The 20,905-nt window shown below is 37.3% G+C and overlaps 1 protein-coding gene and 1 non-coding gene across 2 annotated transcripts in view; both read left to right on the top strand.

Moving 5' to 3' along the window:
* The window catches only part of Dgo (diego), a 104,429-nt gene that overhangs the window by 14,813 nt on the left and 68,711 nt on the right, over nt 1-20,905 (top strand). The window lies entirely within an intron of this gene.
* Trnak-cuu (transfer RNA lysine (anticodon CUU)) lies at nt 1,863-1,935 on the top strand. The gene has a single exon. It is a non-coding gene; the product is annotated as a tRNA-Lys (tRNA).

The raw sequence follows: 20,905 nt of genomic DNA, 5'->3' as shown, positions 1-20,905 counted from the left end.
TTTAAACCTAAGAGTTCCTCGACCTGGGACGTAGAAAGCCGTCTTATCCCTGTCCTCCTCCGCTATCGGAATCTGCCAGAAAGCCTTGGATAAATCTAAACTAGTAAGAAAACGAGCGTCGCGCAGATTATCCAGAATTTCGGCAATGTATGGCAAGTTGTAGGCAACTCGCTTTGTAACTGAATTTAACTTCCTGCTATCGAGACAAAAACGAGGCTGACCATTCTTCTTAGTGACGAGGAGAACCGGAGACTGCCAGGCGCTTTCGCAGTACTCCACCACATCTAGTTTCAACATCTCATCCACCTGTTCGACAAGAATTTTCTGCTTCTCAGGAGAAAGCCTATAATATCTCTGTCGAATTGGAGGAGAATCGCCAGTATCGATGCGATGGGTTAAAAGGTGCGTACGTCCTAAGCCTTTAATCTCATATGAAATGTCCCTAAATTGCTCAACCGTTATCAGCAATAGCACGCTGAGACTCATCTAAACTGTCATAAGATTGAATAAAAGTTGTATGATTATTACTATTTAAATCCACTAATGAATTATTTGAAAAATCGACAGAACCTAAATATTTCGGACACAAATGAAAAGCGCGCCAGAAGTCAATACCTAGAATAAGCGATGATTGAACTTCTGGAACTACATAAGATTTAATAATGTGAAATTGGTCCTCCAAGTGCACTGGAATATTTATATAGCCAATACTCTTAAGTATCTGACCACCTGCAGCTACTATCGAAGGTGTATCATCAGTACATAGTTTAAGCCCACGACTGAGTAACGTGTCATGGGAATTATTCCCTAATATTGTAATAGCTGCCCCGGAGTCCAGGAGGCCAGAAGCTGTGATGTCGTTAATTTTAATATTAACATATGGTCGCGAATCACCCAAAGGCTTAGTATGCAGAATTGATGAAATTTTATAACTGTTGAAAAACAACTTAATTGTTTTCAACCAATTGTCCCAATCCTCTTTATCAAAGCGACCTGCTAACGAGGCTGACTCGAGACAATTCTGCATACTTAGTTTTTTGAAATTTGAGCTTTGTTACAATTTGGGCAATCTGGTTTCTTGACACCCTTGTGACCACACTTAAAACACATGATCTCTTTATTTTGACAATCCCTGAGGCTATGCGAATTATTACGGCATCTAGGACAATACGGCAATTTTGCACCAGGGGCTGAATCAGCATTTAAGGCATGTAAATATTTTTCATTGACATTATTATTAAAATTTTGTTTATTATTATTCGAATTGTTTTTATTGAACTCTATTTTATTGTTACTATTATAATTTTGTTTGGAGGCTAAATCAGTTCTTTGTTTGTACGCGAACTCAGGTGCTAACGTATCAGAAGTGGCAGCGGAAGGTTCTCGAAACTGTGCCATGCGTGATTGCACGTTTTCGTAGTTCCTACAAAGAATTCGTAACTGGTCAATCGAAGTGATCTGAGATGCAGAGGCCAGAGTGCTAGCATAACACGGTCTAATGTTATGTAAAATTATTTCTAATTTATCCTCCTCTACTAAAGACCTCGACAAGCGTGAAAACATTCCTGAAATAATAGATAGGTATATGGTTATGTTTTCCTTGGCCCCCTGAGTCCTAGACCGAATCTCAGAAAGTAAAAGGTAATCGTAATCCGCTTTATCGAAATCCTGTTGTAGAAGGACAACAAGTTCATCCCAAGAAGACACCTGTTGTTTCACGCTTCTAAACCAGTGGAGTGCATCGTCCACAAAAATTTCCGTCGCAAATGCTAACAACTTTGCGTTTGTAATATTACGAGCAACACTAAATTCGTTGACTCGCTGGATAAAAGCACGCACGCAAGACTTGCCATCATATTTTAGCCCGGCTAGCTCAGTCGGTAGAGCATGAGACTCTTAATCTCAGGGTCGTGGGTTCGGGCCCCACGTTGGGCGCCAGTGTAACCTCCACCCGTTTGATTCCCACCTACGAGGTGATAGAAATAAAAAAACGGGTGTGTACCTTTAAAAACAATGTATAATGTATAAAAAACCACAGCCGGAGGCACACAAAGATTTGATTTGTGGGTCGTGAGTATAACTTTGTCTGAAGTCACTTCTGCAGGGATAGGTACTCCCCTGTAGTGGCGGCGAAATCACGCTGCTGGCCGGAGATGGAAGTAGGCCGAGATGTACTGCGGTGCTGTACGGTGACGTCACAGGGATGGAGACGGTGCTGACGTGCACGCGGTGCTGCACGAAGCTGTCGCGTCGGCGAGACCTCGGCTCGTAACAACCCGAACACGAGGCTGCTGCTGCTGGCGTCTTATAATCGGGTGGAAAAACCTGGAATCACCGTTCGAGCTAATCAGAACTCGGCCTAATAACTTCCGTGCTGGAGCACCACCGACGACAATTAGGATGAGTTACCTATCTAAATGTAGTAGCATTGACGTGGCGGTACTACAGAACGGAGTTTACAAAACAAAAAGAAAAGAAAATAGATTAAACAGAATTAACCGTTGAGTTGATTAACAGTTAAAAAAAAGAAAAGAAAATATAATTAAACAGAATTAACAGTTATGGCAGTTACAAAAGTAAAAAAATTATTTAAAATATTAATTTGGAAAAAATTATTAACACTTGAAGGTACTTCGAATTTAGAATGACGCAACATTTTTTGTAATTTGCTAATGCTTTTCTTAACTATTGCCAGCTATAACTTGTAGATTAAGCCATCTAAAACTAGCAATACGGCAAGAATAAGCACAGCGGTACACAGAAATACAAATTGAAATATGAAAAGCTGCAAATAAAGACAAAGTGAAGCACAAAGCTGGAAATAACTGCATGAATGATATGAATTCGTGTGCTATTCAAAACTTACCCTAATTCGGGATTTCCACACAACAAATATACTGAATCACTTGATTTAATAAAATTAATTTTCAAAATTAAACGGCCGTGTCTGCTAGGGCGCTTGCCACGACGGAATTTGGTAGGAGGTCAACGCACACACCAGTCTAGAAGCGACCAGCGAGCGAATGTCAATCCGGCGCTGCGCTCACGCCCGCGGCTGCATCGATCAAAACCCTTCGTTCCGTTCATTCCGCGCGTTCCTAACCCGCGCACAAACAAAGACTAGCATTTACAAATCATGTAACGTTCCGTTACAGTACCTACTAGTTAGCTATAGTTTCTTTTTACGATTTGAGTAGAAAGATAGAGAAAACAATTTATTTAAAAGTTTATCTAATTAAACCAGAACTTCTGATCTGATAAATCGGAATGGGCTTCCAAAGTATCGATACGAAAGATAAACTACTTTCCTCGTTATTGACACATACTTTTGGTTCCCTCTTATTATGGTTGATATGGGCATGTTGAAATTTCGATCAAGCAAGCAGTCAGACGTTTAGTAGAAATGTTTAAAAGCTAAGTGTCTGATTAGCATCCCTGATTGAGAAGAAATAGCTATGAAGTTGCGCCTATGATGCCAATGATCTATTTACAAGACACGTTTAACTACGAAACATCTGTCTTAAAATGAGATCATAAAGATTTCCTCGTCAAGTCATCTATCGTCAAGTAATAAACACTATGTAGAAATTTATAACACCTACCTCTTGGATATTATCTACTGAAAGCGTTTTGTTGGCACACATGTTTCTCTTAAACCCAGAATTTTAAAAAAAATATCTGATTGATATATGAATATTGAATATTCATGTTATCCAGGAGTGGAGAGAGATCTACGAAAAGAATGCACAAAAGACCTTTGACAACTTCTGGTTTTCAGGACTCTTTTACAGCTTACTTATTAAGTTAATGAATGTAACCTATCCTAACTACATTACACTTCTACACATAATAATTTTAATAGGCACTAGCATTAATGAGCGTACAGTATAAAGTTTACAAGCTACACTACTGCGGTATTATAACTTACTATCGGTATTCACACCTGTCGGACAACCGAGCCACCGTGAGTAACTGATACTGGAGTTAGTAAGTTAGGTACCCATTCCTATGGTGTGTTTGTGGTTTATTTTGGTCGTTGATACAAGAGATTGGTAATGAATGGGTGAGCTTTGAAGTTGGATGAGTGGGAGACAATTTTGTTTGTGGTTTTCAATTTTTTGTTTAGTTACTTAGGAGGCAGATTAAGCTAAAGTTGTTAGGTACTTTAATATATGTATATAGAGGAAATCATCATAGCTTATATTTTAAAGGACAAGGGTGGATAAATCCCTAAACTGACAGCAGTGCTCATTCGCTTCATTAACCAATGGACTGTGTAAAAAGATATACAGAAAGAAAGAAATCTTAACATGCAAGATATCATTAATGAACTCATAATCCAAACCAATCGATAGGTACCTACATACTCCTTAAAATAACCCCCACAAATTCTTCCCTCTGCACACAAAGGCATACCATCCACAAGTTCTACATATTTTCCGTAAAAAAATGCGCCATGATCCACAATATTGGACCGAAATACCCATTAATATCCACGGCATCCCATAAGACTTCATTAGTGTACAACCTCTTTGGTAATAATTCACTATAAACATTAATGGTGGTCTTAAAACATGAAACGTATTATCGACCGGGTATTGAGAAATCATCCCGGATTATGATCTTCAAGCGAGCGATATTTTATAGCTTGTTTTAAGACTGTTCGTTTTGAAATTAGACGGTTTGAAAATGGGTTGAATTGCGAATTTTATTGTTAGTTTTAATTCTATACTAATTAATTGCGTTCCTATACCTAGCTGATATTATATTATCATAATATTTTGTGTCCTTCTTTTTAACCGACTTATGTTTAGTGCTTAATTTATGAGTATGTTTTTTTCGTTAATGCTAGGAATGGAAAATGTTTACGATAGAAGTATGAATTACTACCTACCTACTGATAAGATTAAGGAGGAATTTGCCACAAAGTTGAATTGTGGCATGTACTTTTCACTTGAGTAATAATAGTAGATAATTTATTTCTAAAGCAAAATCCATGTGCGAAGCGAACAAAACTGAGGGAAAGTCGGGGAAACGCATAAACGAAAGCTTTAAAGTTTCTATTTACAATAATAATTGAGATTGTCATTTTTGACAGCTCAAAATTTATGGACCTACAAATAATTTACGGCTAACTTTCCAACTTGTCTTCAAATACACGCAGCAATAAATCTGTAGCAGCCTATTTGGCAGTTCCCGCGGGCATTTTCCCCACAATTTGAATATAAAGTCGGCCATTACCACCGTCGCGAGATACTGTTAGTAATTTCACAGAACAATGGTGGCTGTAATGAGCGCAGTCCATCGATTACGGAGAAAGCTATCATTTGAATGGTTTAACGATGCGGTAGAACACCAGACCGTTTGGCAGACAAAAGCTGAGCTACGCAAATGACGCTAGATGTAGCTAGAAGTTAAGTGCAGGCGGTATCTATGGGTGTATGACCACAGAACCGTTTTACGGCTGTTCCTAATATTCTAAATACGTGTTGAATTAGAATTATTTAGATAGATTTAGAGATAGCACAAATAATGTCAAATTCCTATCAGAGTAAGCAAAACAACAGATTGTGTATTGGGAACGGCCGTTAAACTGTTTAAGTTTTGCCAGTGTCAGCGTGTAAGGGAGAGGTATATTATTAAGCCTGTAGGTATTAACTGTCGACGTGGAAGCTTATAAAGCTACACAGATAGATTTATGTATTAACAAAGTACATCAGTTAACCTAAACGTAATTTGGCATACACAAACTCATTGAAATAAATAAAAGAGTTAAGTAACTATTTTGAAATTACAAGCTGATTTTAAAATTACCTTCCTGTTTTAGTCCAAACATCATGCTTTACCCAATATGCTGTTACCAAAACAAAAGCTACAACGGTATACATACTTGCAAATAAAAAGAAACACATCAGCCAGTACCAATCCCAATTGGTCGAGCTGATGATAAAGGGCAGAGGTTACCGCGTGCGTCACCAATTTATTGCCCGCAGTCGTACCGTACAGTACCGTACCGTGCCGTACCGCTCGTGTCTAACTGACGAAGTAAAACGGAACATTGTGACACGTGACAAGGCTTTTTTTGCAAATGTAGAAAAGTTTTGGGCGAAAATTCAATGTGTTTCATCATCTCCCGAGCCTTTTCCTTTCAGTCTAACGAAACTAAAATTCAATGTATTTGTAATGTAATAAATAGGGAAGGCATTCTTAGGCAGCGGTTTCATTGTACTGTGCGTCTATTCAATTTGCTAAATGGAAAGTTACAATTTGCAGAAAAAAAATACTCAACATGAGCGTGGCTTTAAACCTTCCAAATGTGGACAATGATAAGAAAAGAATAACCCAAGTTAGGTATGTATATGTTATGGGCTCCCAAAATAAAAATAAAAAAAACAAAAAAGCATCGAAGAAATTACCATAAAATCTTACTTAAGTAACCCCAGTTATACAACGTGGATCTAATTAGAACTACCTACCTACCCGGGCGGTACGCCACGGTACGACTCAGCATCTACCGAACAACGATAAATTAGCAAGCGGCACCACGGGGCGCCACTATACTCTTTTTACTTGACGCTCTCAGACCGCGACTGCTGATTTTTATGACTGAATAAGTCTGAAAGCCGCATGACTCCCGAGTTGATTTATGTCGAATGGCAAAAGAGGTGATGGGGGCTCGCTAATTTTTTTTTCTGGATGGCTTTGTTTTTAATGATTTCAAAAGGGATAACCATTCAGCTTTCACAAAAATCTTGAAATGAATTAAACAGGCGTCCTTTTAATTTTTGGTACAGATATGCCAACATCAGACAGATAATTTTATAACGATTGTCATCAATCACAGTTTACAAACGATAATTAAATACCCTTCAAGAGATATCTTTCAAACTCTGTAAATGCCAAAAAAGTAAGACTATAAATTAAAGATCTCTTGCGTTAATTATGTAAATATGCCAATAAAAACGGAAAGCGATAATGACAGGTGTCGTGATTGGTTGCGTCTGCGCCGTAAGGTCACATACCTCGCCGACGTTAATGCCACGCCCCTACGAAAGGTTAGGGCAAAGGGCAGGCGAGTATGTTGTTGACATTGCCGTAATTGACTCGTTTGGTGACAAAATCTATGGTAGGTCAGTAGGTGTTTAAGTAGGAAGCTGTCTGGAATGTACTGAATTGAGCATTCCTTATTTTTTGTACACGACCCGGGGGATCTACTTCCCGCATCTGGATGATAAGTTGCCAGTCGCATTGCCTAACTCGATTATTTGTCTAAATCAGTCCATTCATTGATTTATCATCTACTTTTATTTTCATCATCCTCCGAGCCTTTTCCCAATCACGTTGGGGTCGGCTTCCAGTCTAACCGGATTCAGCTGAATACCAGTGCTTTACAAGAAGCGACTGCCTATCTGACCTCCTCAACCCAGTAACCCGGGCAACCCGATACCCCTTGGTTAGACTGGTGTCAGACTTTCTGGCTTCTGACTACCCGTAACGACTGCCAAGGATGTTCACTGACAGCCGGGACCTACAGTTTAACGTGCCATCCGAAACACAGTCAATGGTGTCTAAGATATACTTAGAAAGTACATACAAACTTAGAAAAGTTGCATTGGTACTTGCCTGACCTGGGATCGACCCCGCGCCCTCATACTTGAGGTTGGTCCTTTACCCACTAGGCCACCACGACTTATATTTTATTTTATTTTATTTGGGAAACAAACAATCATACATTTCTTATTATTTCTAAATTACACAAACTATTACTAAATGTACAATCCACTACGTTTCCACATATTACTATTTAGAAAAAGATACAGTTAGATGAAACAATATAAAAGAGATACAATACAATTTCTTCTCGTTAACTTCAACAATATTGATGACAACTGATGTTAAATGCAAAAGTTCAAGCTTACGCGCGTAGAACACAATAATCAGTAACTTTCGGCAAGGCGCTTGATTATTTGGTTTTTAAATTTATTTTTGTTAGGGCAAATACATCAACATCGTTAAAGTTACCATTGTAAACCTGAACCAATCTCTGAAGCGGTGCTCTTTTTACCTTTTTACCTTTCTAGATTAATAAATTACATACATGTAATAGATACCTCTACAGATGGCAGAGCTTTTTCAGAAAATGACGACGAAAGCTACCAATATCTGTTAAAACTGTATCAGAAATCACAATTTTAATACCGTTTACAGGTCGAGATTCACCATAAAATCACGATCCAAAACACCTGTTTACGAAATAAAAATAAGACTAAAAAGCACGAAATAATCGATGGAAATCGCGTGACCGTCGATCGAGATAACCTCGACAGTTCCATGGCCGCGGGGGTTCTAAAAATAAACAAATTATCCGATAAATGTTCTTTATAGTTTATTGATAGAATGGGGAAACAGAAACTAGGGTAGTGGGTAGTCTGTTGAGGTAGTTAGCCCACGGCATCGCTGGCGTGACTTGGGCTTATCATAGATATCACTTAAGATAAACGCAGATGTCTTTAAGTTAAAGAATACGTGAAAGTAGTTCTAAATAATAAATAATAGAAGCTCTTTGATTATTTCTTCAATATGCATTTTTATTTAAGAAAGTTTTGATTCAAGTCGTTTTCAGTCGGTCTGATACCGGCAAACTGCTCATGACGCAAAGGTACTACCATTCATCTTCATACTGATTTATGAGCCCAAACAAACTATGGGCCGACTAAAAGTTTGGATTGTGCAAGAGCACCTCTGTTAAGGTTTCTAGTTCAGACGAAACTTTGTATTAAAAGATCGTCAACTCTTTATAAATAGAGTCCTACTTTATCAAAACGTGACTTTGAATTACATCAACAAAAAACAAAAGAACCGCAGATCTCGTAGAAGGAATACGCTGTGTACAAAACTAGTCCTATAAATAGTAATCCATAAAGGGATAGTAGAAAATAAAAGTGTCGGCGCCCATTGCCCAGTTCCCAGTGCCCAGTGCCGACAGTCGCGTAATCGTTTCGTGTGTAATTGGCCTAATAGTCGCGAGTGCGCGCCGCCCTTAAATTACTGCAGTGCGACAGGATTCTTGCTATTTATTATTTATCTATTAATAGCTAGTTTATATTTATTAATTCAAGTTATTTTTTGTGGCAGTATTTTGATGTTGTCCGTTATCATCATAAACCCTTTTTATGGAATTATTTCATTGCTGGGCACAGGCCTACTCTCACACAGAGAAGCATTGAGTCTTAATCACCACGCTTGCTTAATGCGGGTTAGTGATTTCAGACTACGAGTACCTATATAGTCCAGGTTTCCTCGAGATGTTTTCCTTCACCTATCATTAGCCGTTAGTGTCCAAGATATACGTAGAATGTACATACATAAACAGTTTTGCTAACAATTTAACTACATGTAATGTGGACAAAAATAATACTTAATCCCGACAGAAAAGAAATGTTTCCTTACCCCGCTACCGTAAGTAAACTCCTTACGTAAACTTACATAAGAGTCTATCGTCTATTAACCAATAAACTTGGGGCACATAAATCGCCGGCTAAGCCGATCGGTATCGAGGAATAAATACCTTTTTACGGTAAACCGGCTCAGCGGCGAGCCTTAGCCGAGCTCAGCTGGGCTCGGACTCACAACTTACGGCTAGAACGGTTTGTGCGAAGTGTCAATTGAACCATTGGTGGATAAAAGAGAGTTAACTGTTACTTAAGAAAAAAATCTGCAAATATACCCCTTTCATAATTCATATTTAGTTTTCCCCTTTCATATTTAGTAGGTATGAACCTAAGTAAAAAGTCCTCTATTCAGCCAAAACTTAAATCTATGCTTGAGGGATCAAAGCCTGCCGATTGTTCGAAAGAGTTACCGCGGTCTTGGTACATAAAGGGCTTAAGAAAGAACATGGTTTTGATTTCACATAAAAAGTAAAAAATGGTTCGAGGCTCATTTATTGGTAATTAATTTAAAATCAATGTAGAACACATTTAAAATACCAAATTATAACAGTACCTATTAAGTTTCGTTAAAGTCGTTAGTCTGACACCAGTCTAACCAAGGGGTATCGGGTTGCCCGGGTAACTGGGTTGAGGAGGTCAGGCAGGGCAGTCGCTTCTTGTAAAGCACTGGTACTCAGCTGAATCCGGTTAGACTGGAAGCCGACCCCAACATGATTGGGAAAAGGCTCGGAGGATGATGATGGAGTTTCGTTAAATAAGTGAAAGTTAATATTTAAAAAAACTTCAAAATCAATTGAAACCATGTCCCTCAAAACTTCACAAGGCTTCCAACCTTCTTAAAAAACCAATCTTAACTTATTGATCAGTCCACAAGAGCCCGCAGTCACCTGATCTGGGAAGCCTCGCAGAAACAATAAGACAAGTGGGCCCATGCGCAGGAGTGCGGTGACCGGCTGATATTACACACCACAGTAACTGATATCGACACGGGATTACATGGGATTTGCTATGGGGGAGGGGGATTAAGACGTTGGGGTTATTTTTTGTTAAGAGTCCTCGAAGTTTAAAAAAAAAAGTTTTTAGACTTTTGAAGTAGGTACATAGGTATCTATCTATATAAATAAAAATGAATTGTTGTTCGTTAGTCTGATTAAAACTCGAGAACGGCTGGGCCGATTGAGCTGATTTTGGTTTTAAAATGTTTGTCGTAGTCCAGGGTAGGTTTAAACGGTGAGCAAATAAGGAAAAGGCGGTAGGGAGTTCGCCGGGTCAGCTAGTATAAAATATAAACGGTTTTTATTTAAGTTGATTTGTTGGAGACAGTTCATTTCAAAGAATCAAGCATTAAGAAATGATTAAGAAGACTCGATGCTGTGACACGATCAAATTAAACAGCTGATTTAATTTATGACTGTTAAATATTCAAACGTCCGTTTTGCTGAACGATAGGTGCGCATACGCAGATCCTTGTTAGCAAGTTATATCAGTACTTAAATATACAGCCTTACCTCTCCCTCGATAAATGGGGTATCTAACAGTGAGAGAATGTTTATAACCGGACCAGTAGTTCCTGAGATAATTTAAATAATCAACCAAACTCTTCAGCCTTATCATCATCCTTCTGCCTTTATTTCAATTTTATTTGGGGTCGGCGCAGCACGTTTTCTCCTTCCATACTTTTCTATACACAATATATTCGGACCTTAATATATTACAATATATTTTCGCATAGGTTTTCTCTTCAGCCTTATAATGTTAGTAAAGACTTTATACCAACCCTCCTTTAGGCAGCTGGGTAAAAACAACACAGGAACAGGTGCATTTAAAAGCATGTTCAGTTACATTCGCAATCTCGACTAATGTGCCACAAATGGCCGATAACAGGGCCTACTCGTAAATAGCTAGGTAAACAAAAAAACTGGTCAAGTGCGAATCGGACTTGCGCATGAAGGGTTCCGCCAGTCCATCGATAATAAGAAGGTTTGTTGTGTGGGACCCTAAAATGTTTATTTTATTCTAGTTTTCAGTACTTCTTTGTCGTTATACTTAGTGGCAATAGAAATACATCGTCTGTAAAAAATCTAAATAGATGTGATGTAAATAAGTAGGTAGGGTTTAGAAAAGACAGCCTGGTGAAAGATTAACGAACATAGATGAGTTAGTGATACAGTCCCGTTTTACACTATGTTTACTGAATCCTAAAAACTACGTAGGTTTACAAATACAGGTAGACTGGGCTACTGTCTAGACTGGTGACCCAATCTAGACTGGCTGCCATTAAACTGTGCGTGACTAGAAATAATGTCGGCACTAAATTCGGAAGGTAATTTATCCTTGTTAGGTAAATGATACGCAATCAGATGCGTTCTGTAGCAAAGTTTTACTGGTTTTTTTGTTTGTTTGTTTGTACTCTGAAAGCTTCGAAACTACTGAATTGATTTGAAAAATTCTTTCACTTAGGTACTGTTGGAAAATTACACTATCATCCTCAGTCTTTCCCTATAATTTCATAGATTTTTCGTTTATTAAATTAAACAAAGATAGAGTTCATACATTCAAATCGTGGTCAAAATAGAACACAAATTTTCATATACCTACGTAGTTAGAGGTTTGTTTGAAAACTTAATTATTAAAATACTTACCAATCGTTAAATCTAGTACCATATCAGAACATAATTATTCGGGCAATTCAAAAACTCGTTCACACATACACTTGGAAGTAATTAATCTTAAAAGAAAACTAGATAAATGCTTTGAAGATCGTTTCCAATGCGATCTGGGAATGTAAGAAAGCGTGTCAGATTCTTTACGTAGCAAGGTCTGAGTCTAGCCAGTAATGTGTGTCTAGTCTAGATCTTACAAGTTGCTCTAGAGAGCTTGGACTTTAATTAATTAAATTCTAATGGCTTACTGGATACACGTATGTTTGTGAGATGATTGTTTTTTTTAACTTGTACCAGTCGGATATCTGATCGTTGTAATGTGCTCACTGATTCATCTCCATACTCATTTATAAGCCCGATCAAACTATCAGCCGACTAAAAATTTTGCTATGTGTGAGAGCTGTAAAACTATAAATTAATACATAATTGTTGATGTGTTGGCATAAGCTTTTGTAGGACGGTATGGTATTCTTGCTATATTCTTAAGGAAAATGCTAGACGAAATATTAAAACACAGTTTATGGACTAAAGTTCTCTACGCCACCATCCGCTTTCCTCCACGAAGATGCTGAAATTATTACAAAACTAACTTATTACCTCAACACATCGCCATCAAAGAAATATTTACGATCCCACGTACAAATAAATGAAGGTATGTACAAAGTTCCATCATCATCGTCCAAGCCTTTTCAGAGTTCCATGAAACATTATTAAATAAAGTACAGTTAAACTCCCACTCGTATACAAATACGTATAAAACATTATGTTACTAGCAACATTCTTCATAAATCCCATCGTTTGGTCCTGAATGGCTCGACGTGCGCAGACGCAGCCGGCGCGGGTCACTGACCCCGTGCAATTCGTCAACGCATGTCACTGCACCCCGCCTTCGCGAAAATATGCAGTTGTTCAATAACTTACTGAAACCGCTCTAACTGTACGTATTATATTAAAGTTGTTAAATTTTACTTAAGTGTGAAGTTTTGGTGACTGCTGGATAAACTTTATGTCTTGAACTTTCATTTTTTTTTTAATAAATAAGTTTTTTAAGAACAGGTTTATAGAGTTGGAATTATTTGTTAGCTACAATCTGATTTACGTGCTGAAGAGTTACACTATTTTGTTCATTGATCTTGGCTATCGTTAAACGATGGATGGATTGTGTGAAAGATATGATAAGAGCTGCAAAGAGTGTTACTTGGTAAATCTTCAGAAAGAGATAAGAACGGGGGAATGATGATGTGTTGACATTCTTTTATGTCTAAAATAATATATGACTTAGTGTAGGCTGATTTATTATAAAAACGATAAAGACATCGACATTTGACATTAGCACTTAAGCGTCTTCCTATTTCGTCGCACGCGCGTTAGATAAAACAATGAAATACCAAGACGTGTTCCATAATAATATTTATCAATTATTATTGTCGTTTATGTGCCTTATACCATGTTGTCCTGAATGTTTTAATGGTCCGACGTGAGTCTAGTCTCCACAATGCATAGACTGGATATATTTTATTTATGGAATATCTACACTCGCATACCATGTGTCTTTGTCTGTCTTTTATTTTATTTAGTTGCTATTACAACATGTCACTAAATGATGGCTTAGGATAGTGTAGTTTTCGGTATGTTAAGTTACAGGATTTTACTGTATGCAGTTTAGTTTTACTTCAAAATATTAACGGTATCTGTAACTCAGAAGCAGAAATTATACTTACTTCTACACAAGACAGGTTGTCATACGGTTCTCTCAAAAACAAAAATGATAATAATTGTGCCAAGAACGCAGTATCTCCAAATGTGACGAAGAATAATGTTCCGATCATTTCTGCGAAATCCGTATTGAGAGGCCTCAGGGGCCTGCATACCTCTGTGTATCCCTATTTAAAACTTAATTAAGTAATAATGTACCGCAATTAGTGGCCCGAGTACTTGGACTATAGTCGACGACAGGCACTCTTTTATTTTCCATCAACGAATACTTAGTATTGCATTCAATTGGCACCTGGTAGATTTAAGAGATAGGAGTTAAGAGTTTTATACAACTATTTTTTTTGATTTCTTTGCCTCGGGCTAACTTTGAGCTGTGATGGTTGTAAAGTCGGGGTTATATGACGGCAGCGGTGAATATGAATTGACAGGCTTTGATGATTTCTGTGTAAAACTTTCTACAGCTCAATGAAGACATAGAATGTTATTGTATCTCAGGCAAGCTTTACTATTCCAACTTATAACATCCTCTAAGTAAGATCCGGCACTACAAATAAGTACAAACTCATCTTCAATTAATTATTCGTATTTGGATCAAAATCAACTTCATTCAAACAACTGTCGAAAACGTTCGCCGCTGTGTAGGCGGCCTTACCAAAGATATGCATCTGATAAAATCTACATTGATACACTTCTTTTATTCCCATATCAGCACTCGAAAAAAATAAAAACCCGCGAACGACGCCTTATCTTAATGCAATGTATCTCTTTTACATCGGCTTTTTAAGTCGATCGACTGGAACATGGTCGTGTATTGCAGCTCTTATACAAGTACCTAGGTATATTTAAGTATTTCTTATGAAAAACCTGTTGTAGGCTCCTATTGTTTTACTTTCCTTCCTTGAAATATAACTGGTACTATATGAGTTCATCTTCGACTGTTATTCGGCTATATTTATTGGGAATGCATCCATTGGTGTGTGTGTATTAAACGTGGGATGTTTCGTTATGCAGTAATACGCAGTGTATAGAGAATGGATCGATACATAGTTGCGTGCGCGCAGCGTGGTGCAAGCTATAGCCGGAGGCTAAGTTCTCTGGTCCATAGTACCTGAGACAGGTATTGGTTGTGGTCTAAGTTATAAGCTGTTAGAAGGTCATAAAATACCCTTTTAAGGAAATATACAAATTTTCTTTAACAGCAAGTCATCAAGTTGGTTAAATTCCAATGCTTTTTTCAAGAAGCTCGGGGAAGGTAGAAAGCTCATCTTGACAACTAATAAAATTGAAGGCTCAGCACTTAAAGCTTTACGGCTCTCGAGACGGTGAAGTTTAGTGCACATAAACCTTGCTTTCACTTCATATTTCTTGGTGCAACTGTGCAACTTAACTCCTAAGCAATTCAAGTTACATACTTGTTTGTACATATGTACCAAATGTTTTATGACTTGTCCCACTAACGTAATAGCTTATTAAGAACGTTCCTGGGATGTTTCCCGATGGTTACGTTGTTGCTGCGCGGGCGCAAGAATGTATTAATTCTATACAGCTCGGCGTAACGTCCACTCGTCATGTCGTGCTATGTACGATGATTGTGTTCTAAAGCTTTTTTAGTCGTGTAGGTGCCAGGTTTTTCGCATTTAAGGCCTGAGAAGACGGGTGCCATCGAATCTGCATTTTTGTGGTCGGTTAAATCTGCATGCTTTTATGTTAATTTTTACACAATTTTCAAACAATATGTACTAATATTAAGGTTTGCGTTTGGTTGAGTTACCTTTTGATGACTGGTCTTCTGACGAAGAGTAATATCTCTTTACATAGTCTCTCAATCTACCTCCAGGAGTTCACATGATTATTAACAAGTGGGATTTTTTAAATTGCATGTTGCATTACTAACTCTCAAACTTCTTTAAGATGTGCTCTACCGTGTCCATATTGCTCCTAACTTAGTAAACCAATTATATTAGTAACTTATTGACTGTTTCTAAAGCATTGAGATATTGATTTAACAACTTTGTCAATACCAGTAAAGTGACGGTTATGTCACCATTAGACCAGAAATACCGACAAATCACTATAGATCAATACCCGGTGTAATTGGCGGCGCTTTCTCCGGCCACGTCACGAGGGGCGGGGCGCGACGCGTGCGCACCTCGGAGCATTAATATTTCATTAAGAATACATAGGTTCTAGAACCTAGGTAATTGATGGACTAGGGGCGGGTCTTACGTTTAAGGTCCTAGGTCTTAAGGTTATTTAATTTAGTGTTACTTTTGAGTTTGGGATAGAATTTACAAATGAATAATATTTACTTTACTGTAGCATTCAAGAGATCGTCATTCAAGAGATTTATGATGATTTTGGAGACTACTAATTATTGTGTTGCACCTGTAACTTTAGTTAATCAAAGTCAATCACTTTCAAATCATTCAAAGTTCTAGAGAATAATGATAATATTATTTAACATTTTAAGAATCAAATAACTAAGGTTAAAGTTGCAGTTGATGTTAAGTTTAGTTAAGCTTTATTCTCATAAATACTTGTTTTAGAACATGTGTCAACCCTACCAGTGTTTCATTATACCCTCTCCTCATATGTGTCTGACCACGCACCGTGTGGTTGTAACCAGTTATGTCCTTATAATCTGGACCTTTTACGAGTATGGTGGTCACAGCTGTATGTGGATTGCTGAAGTTATTTTAGACTTGTCTTAGATTGTTCTTACATCCTGTATAAGGAATATTGCAGGATATACTCCATTTATTTGATCACAAACAGTCTTGTTTGGACGTCATTCTATATTCTGCATATCAATCATCATCATTCTCTTAACCTTGTCTCAATTTGTTATTTGGAATCTGCGCAGCATGTCTTCTTCTTCCATAACCTTCTATCTGACGTCATCTTACAAATTACACTCTTCGCAGCCATACTGTCTTTCACACAATCCATCCATCGTTTCATAAGACGCTATATTCTTCTGTATTCATCAACATTCTTGCACAATACCTTTCTACAACATGATCCTCATAAGAATATATACATATGGTAAGAAATTCAACGTGCCTATTTACTTACCTTCTAGTAGGATGTTTTCTTGTACCTCGTAAAAGAGTTCGTCTGTTCGGTAATATATCTTGCAGGCGTCATTTGTCATTTGTTATGTATGCGAAGTAATAATTTACGCATTACCAAGTCGGGTGATTAATATGAATCTCCACGCTTCATCTTTACGTCAGTTCTCTGAAACATAAGGCACCGTGGAACTTACAAGTTTACAACTTACTAGTATAATTTTACCTCCTTTATTTAACTCCGAATTTAAGAGTTCGATTTTGGACCTTATTTTTTTTGTGATGGGAAATCATCAAATGCCCGCTGTGGGTTAGCAGCGTGAGGGAGTGTCAGACTTTTACTGACTAATAGCCATCATGTTCCTTCGTATGCCTTTAATGTACCAGGGCCGCGGTAACTCTTTCGAATAATCCCGAAGCCTCGGCAGGCCATGGCCCTGTTGGGCCTCGGTACGATTTGACCTTTTGAAAAATTTTTGGAGACGTAGCAATTTACGTCTTCAAAATCGAACTTAACACATGCTACAAATGATGAACAATAATCCTCACATACCAAAGTAATAAGTGTTAATAATATCATGCAGTTAATAGCCCGGGAACCGAACCCGTCATTTGTGCCCAATTACATAATAATACCCTCTTTGGAAGAAAGGGCACTATATTGTACAGTCATGCACGCTAATATGTGAACCTTTGAACACGCCGGAAGTTAGCTTTAGTTAATTATGTAATTAACAGTGGGATTTTGAATGAGATCAGACGACGTTTTTGTTGCTTCACTTGCCATGTTGGTGCCTATTGAATTTTAGTGACGTGCTGTTTTGTAACTTTTTGTTAAGTGGCTTAAATGGAGCTGTGTAAAAAAATATGAAAGATCGTTGTGCATCTTTAATTAATCAATTGTTAATTTATCTACAAAGGATGACATCATAGAATGATAGTAAATAATCTTCTTGATCACTTAGGCTATATGTAAATATTGTAGTTCGTTTTAAAACTTATTTTAATTCATTAACTTGCAGTCCAAATTCAAGTGGCAATCTCCGTTTCCTAACAGAGTTATTTACCATCTGATAGAATATCTTTCGACACTCAACTGCCTTCCTCATTGGTTCACGTCACCTATAAGTATAAATAAAAACATTTACTTGCAAATGCGCGTAGGGACTGGATCATAAATAAAGTTCACAGTCAGCGAGGCGTGGCACCATTAATAAAATTATACTATATCAGTGCTTTCTTAATCGGACCGTGATTACCATATTAATTGATACACGAACGGTGGCGCCATCTAGTTAAGAGTTTTATTAAGTAATTGCTTTAATATTTGTAAACAGTTTCATGTAATATTTATAAGTTATAGCCTGGTTGAAGATTATTAAAATCAATTATGAAATGCTACAGCAACTATGTTGACTGGAGTATTTAGAAACGGCCTATATTACGATATCTTTATTTTTATTAAGATTAAGCTAACCTTCATATATTCTTAATGGGTATATAATTCTTATTAAGAGCTCATACTTTCTTTATTTATTTTATTGAGTTAAGTTACTTAAGTACCACGATGCTAATCACCAATAAAAACTTCCTCACTATTAATTTCCTTAAGGCTGTTTACTATTCCCGCATCTACACTCTACTCGTGAAAAGTACCGTATTTCAAACATTTAAAAGCTTTAACCCTAAGCTCTACTTTCAACGAGGAAATGTTGACTACGACAAACGTGGCATTAAACGTAATTTGTAGGAATGTGCAGATATTTGCGTGCGGACGATGCGGCCTAGGTATCTTTCTGCTTACCCTCGGGCCAGCGATGCGCGAGAGTATATAATTGTGGCTCCGAGCGTACATGCGTACCTATTACCTATATTTATTTGAGATATGTATCTAACGACCGAATGTTGAAATGCTACTCAATTTTAAAGACTTCTCAAATATCTGTTTCACGTTTCCGTCAATTACTGGGACAGAAATACTTTTAAGTTAGACTTAAAGTTAAGAAACGTTTGAGTATATGGCGACTAGGAAAATGGTACGGTTTTTATTGGTGTACTCGTCAATCTACATGGTTTATAAATGTCCCGTCGTTTAGTTATCATTGGTGAAGTTCAGATATAAGAGTCGATCTATAAATTACGATTGAAGGAGATCAGAGTTCCTTAGAACCTTTTTCAAACGGTATTTGGATTGAGACTACTCCTGTAAGTCTAATACGACATGATTTATGTTCGCGTTTGAGTACTCCCTTTCAAAGGGCGATTCATGAAGCTAAGTCCTAAGGACGTGTTATAAAAGAAGCATTAAGTTAAAGAGCTTAGCTAGGTAAACATAATGCAATTGCTTCTTCCTACGAGTACCCAGAATATCAACGCACAAATTCTCTTTTGTAAATTGAGGATTTTTTAACCTCTGCAGTCGTATAGAAGGCTCCAATTATAGTTATTTGATTTTCACATCAAGTTGAAAAATAACCAGTCTTGCCAAAGGTTATCGGGTAGCTCGGGTAACTGGATTATGGAGGTCAGATAGGCATTCATTCCATGTAATATATTTTTACTTATTACTTACACCTGCATCCTGTACTGCGATTCTATAAAACTCGATCAACAACTCGCATTTCACTTCGATTCGTAATGTCATTTCATACTTTAGGGGAGGTAGGGGAGGGATGGGCACTTTTTCACAATTTATTGCATAAAAAATCAGATTTTACAGATCATTATCAACTTTTATTGCCATTTCTTATATTCGGCTAGATATAATGAAAGAGCTTTCCTAAAAATTACACTCAGTTTCAACATTACGAGATATTTAAACGGTTTTATTTAGCTCACCCCGTTTGTTTTATTATTTATTCTTGGATCAAATTTAGTAATTCAAATTTCACCCTCTTCCTGTCAACCGATTGGTCTGAAATTTTGTATACACCTTCAATTAAATCCAATATGGCCGCCGGCACAAAATGGCACAGCCCCTCAATATGGGTATCAAATGAAAGGGCTACACAAGTAGAATACTGTCAGCAACCCCAGCGGGGCCAACAGGGCCAAGGCCTGCCTGCACGTCGATTCTATAAAATTCGAACAACAACTCGCATTTCACTTCGCTATTCACTCTCACTTCGCATTCGATTCAGAACGACCTTGATTTTGCATTCTGTAAACATCACCTAATCACTTGCGAAGTGAAGTGAGCTCGACATCGACCAATGCTGTGCTAGTGACTTCCCCACTCGACAAAATGTCAACCGAGATTAATCAGTTTTAATTTTATCAGTTTTGACACAGAATTTTAGCTAAATATGATGTTTTAGTTATAATTTGTTATTGTAAGGAATTTGAGGCAGCTTTTAAGTATAAAATAAACAGAAATCTCTAAATTCGTGCTGTGAATATAATCTATGCTTACCCTACGAAAAAAAATACTGACAGCGCCAATTTGCCTTTCTTGCTGATTTTGAGGAAACCTTATATATTTTTTTACTACGGCCGGATTGTTCAGAGCTTCCACTACTTCATTTATGCAACGAGATGCAGACGGTTGCGATAAATAAGTTCTGATGCCCTCTTTAATAACCTTCTGGTAACTGCCACTAGCCAAGAATGATAAAGTACATAGTATCTGTGAAACAATAAATCAATAAAAAATGTAATACCTACTTTATCTGGATTTAGTGAAAACAAAATTGAGACCAATTTGGTTATTTTCATGCTTAAGAGAATACCAATATTATAACTGAAGTACAGAGTCTTTTGAAAACATATCAGCTGGCGGGGAAACCACATAAAGGGAATACTCCTTATTAAGAACTAAGTGTTTTTCTTATTATTGTGTGCTTGATTACAATTTTTCAACTATAAACTGTGTCAATACTTACTTTTACACGAGTTGTAAGTCCTTTGCCTCGACGTTTTGTGGGCTTTATCAGGGGCAGTAAATCAGACTCCAGTTGGTCAATTAGCTCCTTTGACAATCGATTTATTTATTTATTATTTATTT

Source organism: Helicoverpa armigera, chromosome 18, assembly GCF_030705265.1.
Source record: "Helicoverpa armigera isolate CAAS_96S chromosome 18, ASM3070526v1, whole genome shotgun sequence".
In the NCBI taxonomy this organism is placed as follows: Eukaryota; Metazoa; Arthropoda; class Insecta; order Lepidoptera; family Noctuidae; genus Helicoverpa; species Helicoverpa armigera.
This window is presented reverse-complemented; position numbering and strand designations above follow the sequence as displayed.